General features: G+C 42.0%; 1 protein-coding gene across 2 annotated transcripts in view; it reads right to left on the minus strand.

Moving 5' to 3' along the window:
• Positions 1 to 18,233, minus strand: part of UPP2 (uridine phosphorylase 2) — a 120,569-nt gene that overhangs the window by 19,564 nt on the left and 82,772 nt on the right. The window lies entirely within an intron of this gene.

Genomic DNA, 18,233 nt, shown 5'->3' on the forward strand with positions numbered 1-18,233 from the left:
AGAAAGTCCAAAGTGAAATATGTATAGTCTGGAGACCAGAAGAATAACTACGTGGCTATGCAACCTCCACTGCTATTATTAGGTTTTCCGTCTTGGTATTTTTTGACAACTGCAATAGTAATGGGTTTCATTATTAAAATAAGTTAAACGTTAAACGCCTTCAGTTTGCAACCACTCTATTTTTCCCAATTTTCCAAAACTGAGAGTGGGATAAAGAGGTATGTCAATTGTGTTAGATCTTAAATACAAGGAGGATTCTGTCATAGAATTGAGTTTATGCCTCATCTGTATTTAGATATAGCGCCTGTCTAGTGATGGTAAGGTCAGACTTTGAATTGAAAAGCCATTTTAGGTTTTGTTAATAACTGAGGTATTGTTCGACAAACCTATGCAAACCTTTCCAACAAAAATGTTCATGCATCCACTTTGGGTTCTCCAATGACAAGTTTTGTGCAAGCCATCAAGCGGGTGCCAAAAAATTGGGGTGGGGTGCTGTAAAAGAGAATTTTTTTCCTTTTCACTCTCAAAGAATGCTTGGCTCCTCAAAAAAACAGCTGAATGGAAGTATACCACACTTGGCATGAAAGTAGCAGATTACCCAAGGGAATGTCTTTCCTTAATGTGGTGTAAATCCATTCAGTAATTTTTGAGAAATTAGCGTTTAAGATGTTTTCTGGTCTGGGCACGAAGAAGTTACATTTTAGAGAAATCAGAACCGTTAATTTATGAATCCTATGTGGATATGCAAGTCCAGGGAGGATTTACTAATCCCTTTAAAAAATAAAGGCAGACTTTTGGGCTAGGTAGCTTTTTCTCCAGTTGTCCATTGCAGATTCACAAATCTGCCATTCTTTGATTTCATGGCTGTCACAGAATAATTTCCATTTCAGCTGCCATTAGCCAATGTTATGCACTGAGCACCAATTGAGAAAAAAATGACAAGGGGCATAACGGGACATGATAAACCTACCCTGAATCCCATACCCATGTGGGACAGCCCTAAAGGGAAACTCTGGCTATAAATTATTTTACAATTCTGGAATACTAGACCCTCTCTGTGTCCCTCACGATTTACAAATTGGGCTCATGGTTCGGTGCATGGACCAAATAAATGGAAAAAAGTATTCAGTACACTATGGCTGTGTTTGGTCAATGGCCATGCATGGGGGGTTGGCTAAAGGCAGTGAATTGGGCGCATGAGCAAGCGGGATAGGGAAGTTTGGCAAACCCCTGCTGTGCACTCTTGAAGATCTAGCACACCAGGGGCAGGCCGCATGCTATGGGTTGTGTGCAGGGCCTTGCCGCCTATGCCAACACCCGCTGCGCATGGCCAAAGTCCATATGTAGAGGGAGTTGGCTTCCAGAGGATGGTTCGGTGTTGGGTCAGGCCGAAAGCCAGGCATTGCAATCCATCCCAAATGTGTATAACCAAAGGCTTTGCTCAGTGTAGATTGGCTGCCTGGGGTTATGGTTGCAGGGGCCTGGCATCAAGACAGGCCCTGTGGCTAACCCACAGTGTGCACAGTTAAAGGTCCTGGTCAGTAGGTGCTGGCTGCTCATGGTTGGTTGGGCATATGGAACCGTGGCATGTGGTATATGAACAAAAAAACTAAATATTTACTGAAAAAGCAAAGTTATGTTTAGCTGTGGCTGTAAAACATTAATATATGATTTTTAAAAAAATTAGAAATTCACGTGAAAAAAAACACATTTAAAGTGGAGTTATGGTTACAAATTAAAACTGAAAACTACTGAATTTAGCAAATTAGTTTTAAGAAAGCAATTCATAACTTGCAGAATAATTGTGCAAACCATAACTTGCACACCAAATGCAATGCTTATAAACTACCCATTGATACATTATTGTTGCACTGATCTAGGGGAACAGTGGGCTGTAAATTGAGGAAAAATCCTACAAGGAACAGAACGCTGTTCTGGGGCTGCTGCGCTACCAGTGGCTTCCAGGGTACGAATAGTATGGTATCAACATAAAGGGGGTTAGAATGGGAAGGATTAAGCAAAGATAGTTTGATTCATTTGGTAGTGAAGACTACTAGTTAAGCAAAAGTGGCATATCATCAGCTTGCTACAGTAACTCGACAGCTAGGAGTGGATTTGCACAAAATAAGAATACGTCCTTTACATGTGTTTAAATTTGAGTGAGAATGACATGAAGAAAGAGAAATTGGTTTTGTTGCGGAATTGGTTTAAAGAGTTGTTGGATCAGATAAGAAAGTGGGGACATGTGGAATGCTTGTGAGTAAGTAAAGAGTCATTGAAAAGACAGGCTTGTAAAGGCTGATGATGATAACATTCCAGAAATGCATTTATTTGAATGTACAGAGGAAAACCAATTGAGAAAGTTTCAGAGGGGAAACAGCCAACCAGTTCACTTTTGTGTGCCTTGGATATGGTGTGATTTGTAGTCATTTTCTAAGAACTTTGAGTTTGCGGGAAGCCCCTGAAAAATGGTACATAGGATAACAAAGTTGTCAAAAGTATTGAGGACAGCATTTTTTTTGTATTGTAGTGCTAAATACTTGTGGGACAGTTTCAAGGTATCTGTGAAGTAACCGGATACAGACTCTCAGTGAGGAGGTCTAAAGTTGAACCCTCATCAGTAGTGATGGATAAGTGCACCACAGCATGAAATATTGTAAAAAAGTGTGCAAAATACATAGAATGAAAATGTGAGTGCAAATATCAACGCTTATTATGAGAGATCACTGCAAGTGTATAAGCAACATAGTGGAATAGAGGATGCAACTCGGTAGGGAATGACTGCCCCGGTGTTTGCTTCTGTAATGGGGCTGGGGCCCGATATTAGAATTCAGATGCAACAATCTGTTACGTGTTGGCAAGCTAAATCAATAGAGGGAATGTTGGAATATGCACAGTATTGTAGTGAATATCCTGATTGGAAAAGGAAGAAGGATAAGGAAAGGTTAATGGTACTGCAGAGTTTTTCCCCAGCAAAATATAAAAATGTTGCAGACCCAAGCAGAATTGGCAGACATTGTCTCATAATTTAGTAATTTTGTGTCAAGAACAAAAACTTAATGTTTCATTTTCTAAACAGTTTCAGACCCCCAGAAGTCCATAGACCACAGTTAAGAACCCTTGCTTTCAGAAATAACCCTTTATTTGGCCATCTTAACCACTTCTTTCCCTGCCCAGATTATTGAGTGTTATCTATCCTTTTTTAGTTAGACTAGAAGACACACTGCAGAACTCATTCCGATATACATAAAGCTTGGGGTTTCAATCATAATAGAAATATGTAGAAAAACATCTACATTTGTAAATATTTGAAATACCCACCTTTAGCTATCCCAAATGCTGTCACTACCAGATTTTGAATTTCGTTTCATTCAGATTCCTTCTGAAAAGCCAGACCTCAGGTTTCATTCATTTTTTTATCCCGCTAAATATGGAAAGATGAATGCTAAGCAAAGGCTTGAAAGGATTCCCAGATTAGGCCTAGTGATGTCGATCTCAAACGCATTTGTTTTAAAAAGCTGTGGGTCTTCCTTTTTTAAAATAAATATTACAGCTCTGCAGTGTGTCTTCTATTTCAACTGTAAAAGGTGTAGATAAGACTGGGCAGGGAGAGTAGTAGTTAGGATAGCCAAATCAACGTTTGTCGCTGAAGCAGTGGTTCTTAACTGTGGTCCAAAATTTTAAAACGTTCTGTGAATGTGGAGGAATTTAAAACATTAGGCTAAAACTGAAGTTGGTATCCTTAGCTTCATCCATTGGAGCAACATCAGTAGAGCAAACAGGATATGACATAGCCGATGGGTGGACTTTATTGAAGTACCAACAAAAACACTGCATGCATTAGGAGCAAAAAAAAGACAGTGATATGCTAGAGATTCGCCTAACTCTTCATGATTAGAAATTAAAAAACAAGTTTAGAAAAGCTCAAACCTTCCCATCAAAATGTTCTATATTTGATTGTGAATTAAATAAAGTATTTGAATATTTGTTTGTTTGATGCGTCCTGTTTTTTTAGTGTGTTTTATTTTGAGGTTCAAATCTTTAAAATTGCTTCGGCTGGCATCCCTAGTTTTCCGTAATGACTTGTGGGGGGCCCTGGAACTCAGTAATGATTCAGGAGGGATTCACAGAATTCAAAAGGTTAAGAACCGCTGGCCTAAAGTATTCAGTACATCACTCCCTGACATATCTATCCCTGTAGCAACTAAATAATGGATATTTCAGTGGAAATGATTCTACGCTTTCCATATCAAAACAGGCAAAATAGCACAATTTGTAGAGGAGAGTGTGAGAGGTCTCAAATGCCAAGAAGATAGTGCCTATCAAACACATATATTTGTTAAATGCAGAAACTTAGAAATGTATTATATCACCATTAGTAAATGTCAGTCGAAAATGCTGAAGTTAGATATAGAGCATAGCAATAAATGACATTCCAGAGTGGTGATTAGTATATTATTGCATTCAATTGGGATAGATAGCCGAGATTGTCCTCAGTTTAAAGGGTGGTGAAGAGAAAAGTTGGCATGCAGGGTGCCGGATATCTGTTGTCCCTGGCTTTGAATGGAATGCATGAGTGTAATTTTACATGAAACACAAAACTTAAGTCACTAAAGAATGTTATAGAACCTATATCGCCCTAACAAGGTAAACTAATTAAGAATTGTAGGTTAGAGGGAAAAGTATTTATTAGGTAAATTGCTGAAATTAGTGACAGAATGTGACAAAGAAGATCTCTGTAATACTTATTAAAAGTAACATTAAAAGAATTGCAGATTCCGAGAACTTGGCCTGCAATGGTGGTGACAAAATACCATTCTTAGGCTTCTGACAGCAGGGCACGTTAATGAGTCAAAGGTTAGCTGGTACTTGACTCAGAATGGAACAGAATACTCTAAACACATACCTGGATGAAGAATTAGGTTTTCACGCTCCTCCTACTTTTGAGGACATCAGGTCTGAACTGAGGTGGCGGGGTGTTCCGCAATAGTAAGCCCTAAGCAAAGAGATCTTCTTGCAGATTGAATTTACTGGGATTGCTTATGGATAGGAGATTGTGCTTGCTGGCCTAGACGTCTGGGTGGTTCAATCAGACATCGCAAGAGGGGCTATGTTAAGAATGTGAATGAGACAAAACGTACTCAAGCATGATAATTTAATGGGAATCAATGCTAAGACTTGAGTGATCTTGTGATGTGGTCAAGGCATCCCAGGCTGAGTAAAAGATTGGAATTTTGATATAATTTCCACAGATCTGTGTAGGTAGCATTGCAACATTACCACTGTGAGGAGTATTGAAGTTATTTGAGCAGGTGGTGTAAAGCCATGACCCCTCTGAGCGGACTAAAGTGGTGAACGCTGATTTCAAGATTAAATTTACTTGCAGAATAAAGGAAACCTCACCAACAAAGAGCACATCTGTGTGCCGATTAGGAGGGTACGGGGGAGCAGGATTCCCAGGGCCAAAGAGCAGAATTTCAGTGTTCCCAGGATTCAAGGAAAGACAATTTTGATGCAGAGTTATTCCTGTGATAGGCAACTAAATCCGGGTAATCCTAAAAACAATAGGGTATATAATGTTTCAGCAGGCAGGGAAATTAATAGATTTAGTGAGTCTTGTGGTCATTGTCTGACATTTATATCTATTGTTGTATCTCTAAATAACATAACCAAAGTGTCAAAATAAAGAAAGAGCAGAATCCTACAATAACATGGTGTGCACAAGCAGGTCATAGATGTATGCCTAATAACGCTTTGAAGGAATGGTTATTCATGTGAATAAATGTCTTTATTCCCCCTTGTTGCCAATCATAGCTGGCCTCCTAAGTTTAGTCTGCCAGCTCCATGTGCCAGTTTCCCTACACCAATGGAAGGAACTCCTGCTGAGCCATCCCACTCAGTCAATTCTATCATTTGGAATCCTTTGTGGCGAAGAGCTGGGAAGGCCCAGCTTGGTGCTTTGTTAAACTCGCTTATCCATTCCTATAACCTCAATTCTCTCCCTCTTTGTGAAATGACGTGCTACTTGATGTTCAGGAAAGCACTAAAACTTGGATTTTAAATCTATGATCTGTATTATTTTCATTTATTTCCAGATGCGGCCCGAGCAGGTAGGAGTGGTGGTGGAGTAAGGCCGGGTGGGGGGATGTATTTTGACAGACGACAATGAGGGGAAACGATTTATTTAACTTTCCCTCATGGTAGTCTGTCGAAATCCCTGTGGTTATCAGTTCAAATCCCCCCCCCCCCCCCCCCAAAGACCCTACTGCCCCACCGCTCTTACCTGCACAGACCACGGCTGTTTATTCCTAGGAGAAGGACACCTTCTTGCATTTGAATCCCATAAAAATCCACTAAATACATTTGCTATATATCATTTAAAAGTTGGCCAAGTCCTAACAACCTTTGATAGTGTAGCAGTCGTTACTGAGGCCTTTGAGTTATAAAATATTGTGATGCGTCAGACATGAGGGACAGATGCATTTGAGAATCCCAAACATTGAGTCTTACATTGAATCATGAAAGAGTTTACTCATCTGCAACCCAAATAAATCAAACTGCACAGCCACTGACACCCCACAGTTACTTGCAACTTCCGTCCATTAGAGACGGACTGTAGCTAAAAGAAATTCTGGTGAAATGGTGGAATTTAAATTCTTGGTATAATTTAACTCATATAAAATACTATACTTCTATACATTCACATCCTCAAAAGACAGAACTTAAAAAATACTAGAAACACGAAATGATTTAATGAATGTATTTAATCTGGCTACGAATGTAGCTATTTAATAAATCAATGCAAATGTTTACCGATGCAGAACCTATGCTATCCACAGCAATATTCTGAAAAGATTTCTTGCCTGTGGGAAATATCTCAAATAGGAAACATATTATTCTGAGAAATTATGAGCTGGAAATATTTAAAGAAGAGCAACTTCTTTAAGTAATATCTAAAGGATAAGGGAAAATGAAAAATGAAATAACAAAAACAGCAAATGTTTAGTATTAAAGAACAATTTTGAATGCAGTAAAGCCTCTGGAAGAAAGAAACACAGAGCATTTTGTTTATTGAAATGGCACTGTAAGAAAAAAAATGAAATTAACCAAGCGGAAATATCCGGTATAGGGGAGGGAAAAATATAGATTATGAGAGATTGGTCAAGGTTTTTAAATGATTCATCTTTTGAATAGACTATCAACATTGTTCACTCTTCTGAACATTTTTAATTGGAATTATAATTCACAGGGCCTCAATCCCCAGTGAGCAATTTCAATCCTAGAAGCGCAGTGCAACAATATAAACCGTTTTGGTAGCGTCATATAAAATATGCATACTGAAGCAGCAGTAGTAGAGGTCCCTCTGGGGTGGCCCATGACCAAAGAATGTATTCATCACAGTCACAACAAAGAGAAACCTTTTTTAAAAACCAGCAACACTCGTAATGATAGCCAGTTCTGGCATTAATAGTCATGCATACAAAAATAGTTTCCAAAAATAGGAGGCAGCGGTTTAGCTTCGAGGCCCTGAAGTAAGCACAGAACAAAGCATTGTCAAAGCAATTAGGTCTTGTGTTACCCCAGAAGTTTGTTCTGACATGAATTTTGCATTTATTGTTTGGGAAGCTGCCGAACCCCCCCCCCCCCCCTCACAAAAAGGTTAAAATCCAAAATATATTTTTAATCTCAAAAACACAATTTGCCACTGCAACCCCTGGTGCTGAACGTAGCTACTTTGTATGTGAAGGTGCTCCTTGTGAAATGGCAGGATGCCATCGCTCAGAGTGAAGGTAGCCAGTGATTGGAGTGGGCTGACCCATTGTTCCTGCTATATGCTGCATGCTTCAGAAGGTGGAACAAAAATGTGAATGACACAATAAAAGACCAATGGATGAAGAGGGTTGGCCCCTGTAAATAAGTATATTATTATAATATAGTTTAAGTAAAATAAAACGCCTTTGTTAACGTCAGACCTAAAAGGAACCCTTTGCTCCCTTATAGTAAACCACAGGCATAGGTGCGGTGCAGCAGAGGCCTCCACACCACTGGACGCAGGTGCCACTTCAACCTCCCCACTATTAAGAGCTACGTCACAGATGGAAGGGGCGTGGTCTGAGTGATTGGTTCAAATGTGGGCTCCTGGGGGTGGCAATCGCACATTGTCCACCCCGGGCAGCTTCGGGCAATTGGTATGCCCCGGACAGGTGGCGAGCATTCCAATTGGCTAACGCCAGCAGCGCGAGCGCTAGGAGTGCGAAATAACCATCGCGCTGTGGCTCCTGAGGGTGTGAGGTAGGGGGTTGTGTTTCTGGCGGCGTTTTGATATTTTGATTGTTACCTGTTGCTGGTTAATGAATATGGAAGCAGCTGCTTCTGTCCGTGAAGCGCTGCGTGTATTGTGCGAGGCGGGGAGGGAGGACCTTATCATGCCTGGTGTACTAACACAGGCGTGGGTGGGTATGGAGCGTGGTTCGCGCAGGGCTGCGGGAGGTGTGTCGGCAGTGGTGGCAGCTTGTATGTTGAGTGAGGGCTCCCCAGTGCCTTCACCCGGTGCGGACAGTTTGCGGGCTGGTGCCTCACCTGCGTGTGGTGCGCGTCTACCTCAGGCTCCTGCGACAACGATAGCTCGCATGCCGGTGAAAAGAGGGAGGGGCAGGCCGCGCACGCGCGCAGCCTCTATTCCTTCTCTGGTGACCAAGAGCTATGATAATAAAAACAGGGCTCTTCCCCAAGCCACACGGGGAGTTGTCAATAAAGAAAATACTCCACCTAGTGGCCTTTCAGAGCCATTACAAGGCCATGAAACTGAAAAGCAAGCAATTACGAAACAAAAGCAGAATATCTTTATTTTTAACAAACAAAAGTTTGTCGATTCAGGTGTGTCTGCAGAGTCATAAACGGAGAGATGTCTGTCACCTGTTATTTCTAGCGCAGGGGGAGATATGTTTCAGCCAGCAAATACGCCCAGCGTTGTAGACACCCAGAGTTATGTGACACAGCAAGATAAAAATGACGAGCATTTCACGTTAACACAGGTTAATGCCGCATTTGGTGAGGAGTGTTTGAAACCAATGTACAAAACAGTTGGGGGTCAGGCGGCCGGTGCAAATGAGTTGGAGGCAGAGGGGCAGTGGGTCTGGATGCCAAAAGAAATCGCGAATGAAGCTAGATTATCTAAGCTGGAAAGAAACAGACTGCATGTAGCTGCAAGTTGAAGCGGCTTGCAGCCCTTCGCGGGCGAGATGCTGCCAAGCACAAAAAAGGGCAGTAGGGTTACCTCAGTCAGGCCTCTTGCGTCTTGCAGCGTACGAAGCACTGAAGAGGGGGATTTTCAAGCGAAATTCCCCACGACGTTGGATGCCAAGAGAGCGTCTCGTTTTGCGCGAGCTATTAATTGGAATTCGTACGATGGGGGTATAGGGGATGGGGAGCTTCCTAGTGGCAGTAGTAGGGGTGGAAGAGTAGGTGAGGTGGGGGTGTTAAGAAAAATTTCAGTTGAGGATGATGATGCCTCTTTAGAAGAAGGGGAACTTGAAGATGAGGATGAGCTGGTAAAAAATGTTCCCATTTCTTTTCGGGACAAGGGGGGGGTTTACTAAAGATATTTCCAGAAATTATTTTTCACAGGACAACCCCAGTGAAGGCGCTCCGAGCGGAACCAATACCAAACCTAATACTAAGGGAGCGAAGAGAAGAGTCTGAAGACAGCACATCCATAAAACCAGGTGAGGAACAAACTCAATCACATCGCAAACGTTTTTGTGTTGATAAAAGCGTAGGTACAGAGTCCGGACATTCCAAGGTTACATGGAAGGAGGCAGCTAGTAAGGTGGTTGCAAATGCTGAAGTTTCGGTAGGCAAGTCCGATGTGGCGGCAAGTCCGGGTAGGGGTGCGTAAGTGGAAAGTAACACATTACAGACATAAGGTTTGAAACGTTTACCTTATATGGGCCTGTCGATGCCATTGGGTGCTCATCTGTCCAAAAGTACAAAAGAGAAAATATAGAAGGGAGATTTTGTGGATGTTTTTAAGCTTCTTCATAGGGAGATTCAGGCAAAGGAAAGTTCCAGGTGAAGAGGCATGGGAGTTAGCAAGGAGACCAAGGGTGCCCACGAATATAGATACCTGGACATCAGCTTTTCTTATTTTCGAGAGTGTATACTGCAAAAAGTTTCAAGATAGTGTCCAAATATTTAAAAAGTGCTACTGACCTATCAGGAAAGATGCTACTGAGTTTGGCGGGTATGCCTGGTGACACTATGATGAAGAGTTTCAGGCAAGGCCCGTTCTCCTTCCTGAAAAACCATGGGGTGAGGTGGATAATGAACTCTGGGTGCTATGGATGTACCCTCAAAGACCTCCGCCATCCATGCATACCGCGAGTGGTTTAGCAGTTCCCAGTCGGCCCTTTCTGAACAGGCCCACCCTGGGGAAGGGGGGGGGGGGTAATTGGGGCAGACCGCAAACCTTCATCTCTGGCGCCTTCTGGAATTTCAATAAGGGATTCTGCGCAAAAAACCCCTGTAAATATAAGCACGAGTGCTCCAGGTGCGGAGGGAAACATGCCATCACGCCATGTTTTGGGGAACAGTCACATTGGGGGGGCGGTTTACCAAACAGAGGAAGAGGTGGCATTTCTCAATTTGGTCACAAGGGCTTTTACGCCAATTAACATAGACAAGTTACTGTTTGAATGGGGTTTTAGAGAAGGGTTCAAACTGGGATATCAAGGACCTAGAGTTCGCAGGTTTGCAAAAAACTTAGTCTGCAGATGATTTTCCGCACATTGTAAGGCAGAAGCGGTTTACAGAAGTAAAGGAAGGTAGGATGGCAGGCCCCTTCGACACATGGCCATTAGACAATCTCATTGTGTCGCCACTAGGTGTGGTCCCTAAGAAAGCTGAAGGAGAATTCAGGATGATACAGCATCTCACCTGGCCTCATGGTGCATCCATTAACGATTTTATAGCTAAAGAGGACTCCATGGTGAAGTTTGCTTCTGTAGATACAGCCTTGGGGATGATCAGAATTACAGGGGAAGATTCTGAGCTAGCGAAATGTGACATTAAGTCGGCTTTCCGAATACTACCAGTTCACCCCTCTGATTTTTCACTGCTGGGCATCTACTTTGAAGGAAAAGTTTTCATGGATAAGGCTCTCCCTATGGGTTGTGCGATATCCTGCAGGCTTTTTGAATCCTTTAGTTCATTTTTGCAGTGCTGTTTTTCATTCAAAACAGGACATAGTGGCATAACGCACTATTTGGATGATTTTTTATTTATGGGAGCTGCAGGTTCCTAGCAATGTGGAAAGGCATTGAGAGATTTTGAAGCATTTACACAGGAGATGGGGGTTCCCTTAGCGCCAGACAAAACAGAAGGCCCCAGCTTAACATACCTCGGCATTGAAATTGATACACATAAGATGGAGGCCAAGCTTCCGTGGAAGAAAGTACTTGAAATAACCAGGCTTTTGGAATATGCTAAAAAAGCGGACAAATTGACAATTTCGCTTGCAGGGTCATACGTGCAGGCAGAGCATTTTGCAGACGTCTGGGTTTTTCCATGTCAGGCATTCAGTTTCCGCACCATAGGATCAGAGTAACTGCCAATATGAGGGCTGATTTTGAAGTATGGTTACGTTTTTTGGAAGAGTTTAACGATGTCACGATCTGGTCGTTAGACGAGGATTTTATCTGGCAAGTACAGTTATTTTCTGATGCTTCCGGCGCTAATGGTTTTGGTTTATTCTGGGAAGGAAAGTGGTGTGCGGAGCATTGGCCACACGCGTGGATCATCGGAAAGAGAAGCATAGCTTTTCTGGAATTTTTCCCTCTGATAGTGGCATTGGCTATCTGGGGTCCAAAGCTGGCTAACAGAACAGTGGTTTTTAATGTTGATAATAAAACTGTAGTGGACCTAGTAAACGGGCAAAAGGTTAGAGATAAACATTTGCTGAAACCGTTACAAATCTTTATGCTAGGATGTTTGCAATTTAACATCATTTTCAAAGCAAAACATATTGCGGGAGTGGCAAATAACATTGCAGATGCCCTAACTCGATTTCAGTGGGAGAGATAGGGGTTTGGTGCCCGGAGCAGATTGTCTGAAGAAGTTTGGGATTTGACGATTTGACTACTTACCATCTAATCGAGAGCTCGTTAGCGAACAGCACCAAATTGGCCTACAGAAGAGCTTGGCTGGAATTTTTAGATTCAAGTGCTAAGTATAGAGGTCCTCCTGGGGAAGGTTTAAGTCAGCGTAGAGATTATAGATTTAACTTCATTATGGGCAATATACAGAGGAGTATCTCTTCCACAACAATAGCCGGAAAACTAGCTGGGGTGTCATTTTATGGCAAGTTTATCTGGGGATACGAGCCCTCGGCCGGAGAGATGGGCAGGAGAATACTGCAGGGCTGGGTGAAAACCAAAAAGAGGGGTCAGTACAAAAGAGAGCCTATTTCTTTACAATTATTATATATTGTTACATGCATTTTATGTGAGGTTTGTTTTTCCCTATTTAAATGTTGTTTATTTAAATTGTGTATGATTTGGCTCTTTTTTGGAGCATTTAGAGTTTCAGAATTGTTGGGCACAACTCACAATGGGGACCTCAAAGTTCAGAATGTTTCTCTCTTTAACTCATCTATATGTATTTTCTTGGAACGGTCAAAAACGGTCCAAACAGGTAAAGGATCGAGGGTGATTTTACAAACCATAAATGGCCCTTTGTGCCCTAAACAAGCGTGGTTAGACTTTGTTAGTGGGTGGTGCAACCTCAGAATTTGTTTTTAGGCATCCGGACGAGTCCAGGCTCCAAGCTTCTCAATTGCTGGCCATATTGCGTAGATCTTTGAAGAAGGTGGGGAGAAACCCTATCGATTTTGGTATGCATTCTTTCCGCATAGGCGCGGCTTCAGAAGCAGCCAGGTGGGGATTTTCCCTCAGTGACGTTAAGAAGCTAGGATGCTGGTCATGTCAAGATTGATACAAGCTGATTGGACACGCATATCTCATGTTAATGCGGCCAAATACCAACTGTAATAATAAATGCCAATAAAAAGAGTTTAAAAAAAAAAAGAAGCTAGGACGCTGGTCATCCAATTGTTGTTTACGTTATATTAGAGAATTGGAATGTGACGTTCCTAAGTTATGATACTAATTGTTTTTTCTTTCTAGGTGTGTTGGCATGTTGGCCATTGTCGCAAAGACAAGTTTGGATTCTTGGACATTCTTTCATTAAATGGGCTGCTAAACAAGCGGAAAAAAGACATTTTGGGAGGAATTTGGGGTTTCATTCAGAGGATGTCCTAGTTTCATGGTTTGGGAAAAGTGGTATGAAGTGGGGTCAGCTACTGCCTCTAATGAGCGAGCTCTCTTGTAAAACTAAACCTGCAGTGGCGCTGATTCACCTTGGTGAAAACGACTTAGTGCAATTATCAGGTCTGGGGTTAATCATGGAGATGAAAACAGATCTTGAAATTTTGTCAAAGACATGGCCCAACACACAGTTTGTTTTAACGGCATTAATGCCACAAAGAATTTGGAGAGGTGCAGAACGATTTACAGCAGTCGAGAGAGCACGAAGGAAAGTGAATAGAAATCTACATAGTTTTTGTTACAGTGCTGGAATGTATTGGTTGATTCACGAGTCAATTACGAAAGAGGACTATCAATTTATTTAGACATGATGGTGTTCACTTACCTTTTATTGGTAACAAAATGTATCTTCTAAATATAAAGGAGATGGTTTCCAAGATTCTTCAGATTCATACATGATGTTAGGTTATGCTGTTTTAGCGACAGCTTTCACGTTTCTGTGATCAAGCTTACACTAAAGATGTTTCAATTGCCCAAGTAAATGCAACAATATTCTCCCCGCATCCCTTCCCCTCTCCCCCTCTTACCCCCACCTTTTTTCCTTGTTTTCTCAATTCTAAGTTATGATGTGGTAGGACCTTGGTGATTATTTGTTTGGGTATTTTGAAAATACTATAACAAATTGGTTTTCTTTTCATAGTGCAAGCATATGGCACATTTTTCATTGGAATGAATAAAGCTTCACCTGTTTGGCGACATTGGTGGTATGTTGTTCTTTTAACTGATGACAAGCGTCCAGTTAGAAAGGTTTATTGATTTTTACTGGGGGGGGGACAGGAAAAACTCCTGTGTTAGGGTTTTTCCTGGTGGCGGAGTTGGAGGGGAGCAAGACAGGCAGGAAGGGTTTGGGGCATTAGGAATAGCTTGGGACAGAGGGAACAAGGGAGTGAGGTTGGAGGCAAGGGGTAGGCAGGAGAGGTAGATAGGGGTTTGGGGAGGAGGATTAGGCCGAACAACGTTGGGGAAATTGGTTGTCGGGAAAATTATTAGGGGCGGGGGGTGATAGTCGGAATACTGCATTAGCCTGAGTTGTATCCAATGATGTATTGTTTTGCCCACCTGTCCAATAAAGCGGCCTTTTACCCAATTATTTGGCTTGGGGACATTCCTTATTGCCCGATGTGGGCTCCTGGGGGTGGCAATCGCAGATTGTCCACCCCCGGGCAGCTTCGGGCAATTGGTATGCCCCGGACAGGTGGCCAGCATTCCAATTGGCTAACGCCAGCAGCGCGAGCGCTAGGAGCGCGAAATAACCGTCGCGCTGTGGCTCCTGAGGGTGTGAGGTAGGGGGATGTGTTTCTGGCCCACCCACCCACCCTTGTAATGAAAATATTTTGTTGTTATTTATATATTTGTATTTTGGTGGTTGTCGCTTGGACAGGTGGCGGAGTTGGAGGGGAGCAAGACAGGCAGGAAGGGTTTGGGGCATTAGGAATAGCTTGGGACAGAGGGAAGCAAGGGAGTGAGGTTGGAGGGAAGGGGTAGGCAGGAGAGGTAGACAGGAGTTTGGGGAGGAGGATTAGGCCGAACAACGTTGGGGAAATTGGTTGTCGGGAAAATTATTAGGGGCGGGGGGGGGGTGATAGTCGGAATATTGTATTAGCCTGAGTTGTATCCAATGATGTATTGTTTTGCCCACCTGTCCAATAAAGCGGCCTTTTACCCCATTATTTGGCTTGGGGTCATTCCTTATTGCCCGATTCCAACCGCACCCCTCGTGGCTGACAATGCCCTTACTATCCCTATACACTGAACTGTTTACATTGCAATATATGGCAATAAAATAATTCTAAAAATTGATAGCGTGAAAAGTACTGAAGCCTGGGATGGCATTGCCCGACAGATGCGAGATTTTCTTTTAATAAATAAATGGCATATATGAGCGAGGTATCAATTTTTATGATCAAAACAATAATAATTCATTAATGACGCAGCTTTCTCGGCTTTGGCTTCTATAAATATAAACCATGCTACAGAGACCCAGAGTACCAGTGGATCACCGTCCCTTAGAACCAATCAGCTCGCAGCCAGAATAGAAAACCTGAACGATGGAAAGAATGTAATATGTATCAGTATTTTTTTGTTTACTTTTGATTGTACATTTCTGGACATTCACGAACCATTCTGCCTCTGAAAGGTTTCAGTGAAATGCTGAGACATTCACTTAGAGATGCATTTCCTGGTGAGAGCCCCCGGCCTCTTCCACCAATGCAGTTAAAACATGCTCTAAAAAAGTATGAATTCGTGTTGGATGGTTACCCTCACACTTTCTCCCTCACTTCTCATCGAGATCGTCACCCTTCAATGTATGTATATCCTCTAAATCTGCTCCATGTACTCTGGCTTAATACTGCATCCGTCTCGAAATTCAAAATTCTGTATTGCCTCTATGTAATCGACAGACTGACGATTGTTACAATGAGATTCTGTGATATTTTGTAAGCCACGTCTGGTAGAAGGGCTTCACTGGTCAATAAATTAATTAATTATTAAATAGGACCTTTCTTTGTCATTGATAAAGTCATCTCACAGCCCCTGAAATGAATAAACTCATTTTAAATTGGGCCATTAGTCCTATAAATTCTAAGCAACCATCATGTTTTTGTCAGAATATGTGATTTATGGTCTTTCTATGGGCAGGTGTTTGCACCAGAAAGAAACAGCTGGGTACCATTTTGATAGGAGAAAAAGTATTCAAAGTGGTCGTCGGAAAGAGACAAGGCTTTAGTTAGTACTGGAATTAGGTTTATTTTGCAGGAAACTGGTATATTTATTTTTCTGTTTTGAAATTGAATTTGTACCAAAACAGGATTAGCTCTTAAGAAAAATAACGGAAGCACTGATTGTCTCCGGGGCATTTATCCTCCGTCTACATTTATACACATTTTAATCGGCGTGGGCGAATTTCATATACAATTTGTTTTTGCGTAAATACGGGAAATCTGGATAAAACTATGTGTAATTGAGTCAAATCTGGCATTTAGTGCTATATTTTGGAGCAAAATGCATCCTTGTGTCCGATACGTTTTGCACTAAAAATTTTTCACAAAATATACAAGTGCTGCAAACAACAGCTGGTCATATTCAGGTTGTTTATTATGTTCCCATGTTATATTTTGCATGGCGTAAATATGCGACGTGGTGCAATTTTGGTAGCTTCACAATAAAGCTTAATGTAAAATTCTCAAAATTACACAGATTACGCCACCATAATTTTAATGTCACCCAAGCCTACATCTTAAGTATTGCTATCTGTAGTTCTAAACTAATGAGTAAGTATAGTACGTGGACATTTTTGTAGACAGCACGTAACAACAATAAACAACAAAAAATCAAGCCGAAAGCCTTTTGTAAGTGAGAGTAAGAGATACTCAGGCCTATGCCATATAAAGGCTGGGTGTGTCACTACCTGACATTTTTTACACTCCTCATCAAGACGTGCCGAAAAGAACCAGGAGAGCCACAACAGTGACAATTACAGCACACAATATGTTTAGATAATCTTAGATCTTACCAATTATGGCACTACCTAATCAAGGAGGGAGAAGATGGGGGGTGGGGCGGGAAAATCTGTATCTACCTGAAATATCATTACCAAAGTTAAGTACGTTCTGATGAATCTATTTTCAGCTGACTCCTCGCCTTACAAATTAGTCCCAAATCAATAACTCTTTCAGGGGTGGGACTGAGTAGTGCTGGTTAACCAAGAAAGTCATGCAACAGAGTTTGGGAAAAGTACCTATCACTATGTACCTGAGATGTGAGGCTTTGCAAAAGTATGCATTGATAACCACATAGCTGAACAGCAAATGTTGCCAACTGAAACGCCTCTGGAAACAGCCATAAAAGCAGCCACAGCACTGATTGAATGAACATGAATACGCTCTGAAAGATTTTTATTGGCCTTGGTGAAGAGGATCTTGATACAGAGGACAGCCCAATGTGAAATAATACATTTGCCCACCACATTGCCCTTTTTTTTGCCATAAAACTTTACAAAAAGCTGACCATCATATCTGTGCTATGTGTGGGTGATTTAATACGACACTGCATGCTTCAGATGCAGCCTATGCAGACATTCCTCCGCCTGGCTGTTTGTGGAAGAGGAAGGAAGATGTAGTATTCTGGCCATATGGAATGCAGAAACCACTTTGCGTAAGGAGGATGGGCTGTTGCATATAACCAACTTTTCCAGGTAGAAAATTGTGAAGGGTTGATGAACTGCGAGGTTCTGAAGATTTCTGGTCCTGCATGCTGAATTAATTGCCACCAACAGACCTGCTAGGGTAAGGAGTCAAGCTGGGTAATTACGCATCAACAAGAAACAGAGATGCCGTGAAGATGGTCAGAACATGGTTCAAACTCCACTGAAGAACAACAAATGTATTTGGGAGGTAAAAAGTAAAACAAACTTTTTGGAAAACACTCCACTAGTAGTAAAAATTGAAGGGTTGATCAGATAAACAGGGTCGACAGATTGCCCTTAACTGTAGGCAATGCCATGCCCTGCTGAGTCAAGGACAATGCGAATCATAAGGCAGTGATGCCTTTCAACTCGCACCACTGAACAAGCTGAGTCCAGCAGCCTGTATAGCTGGATTTAGTAGCTAACTTCCTAGCCACCAAGATGATCCCTATAATCTCAGCAGAAAGGCAAATATTCTCCAACAAGCACCATCCAGTCTCCATTCATGCAACCACATAGTTTGTGGGGATAGAGGTGGAAAATCCGGACCATCTTTCTGCGAGAGCAGGTTTGCTCTGCATGGGTGGGAAAAGGACAGTTGAATGCAGCATTCTGAAAAATCAGAGTACCAGATCCCCCTCACCCAGTCTGTGGTAATTAGAATC

This window comes from Triturus cristatus, chromosome 3_1 (genome assembly GCF_964204655.1).
Source record: "Triturus cristatus chromosome 3_1, aTriCri1.1, whole genome shotgun sequence".
Lineage (NCBI taxonomy): Eukaryota > Metazoa > Chordata > Amphibia > Caudata > Salamandridae > Triturus > Triturus cristatus.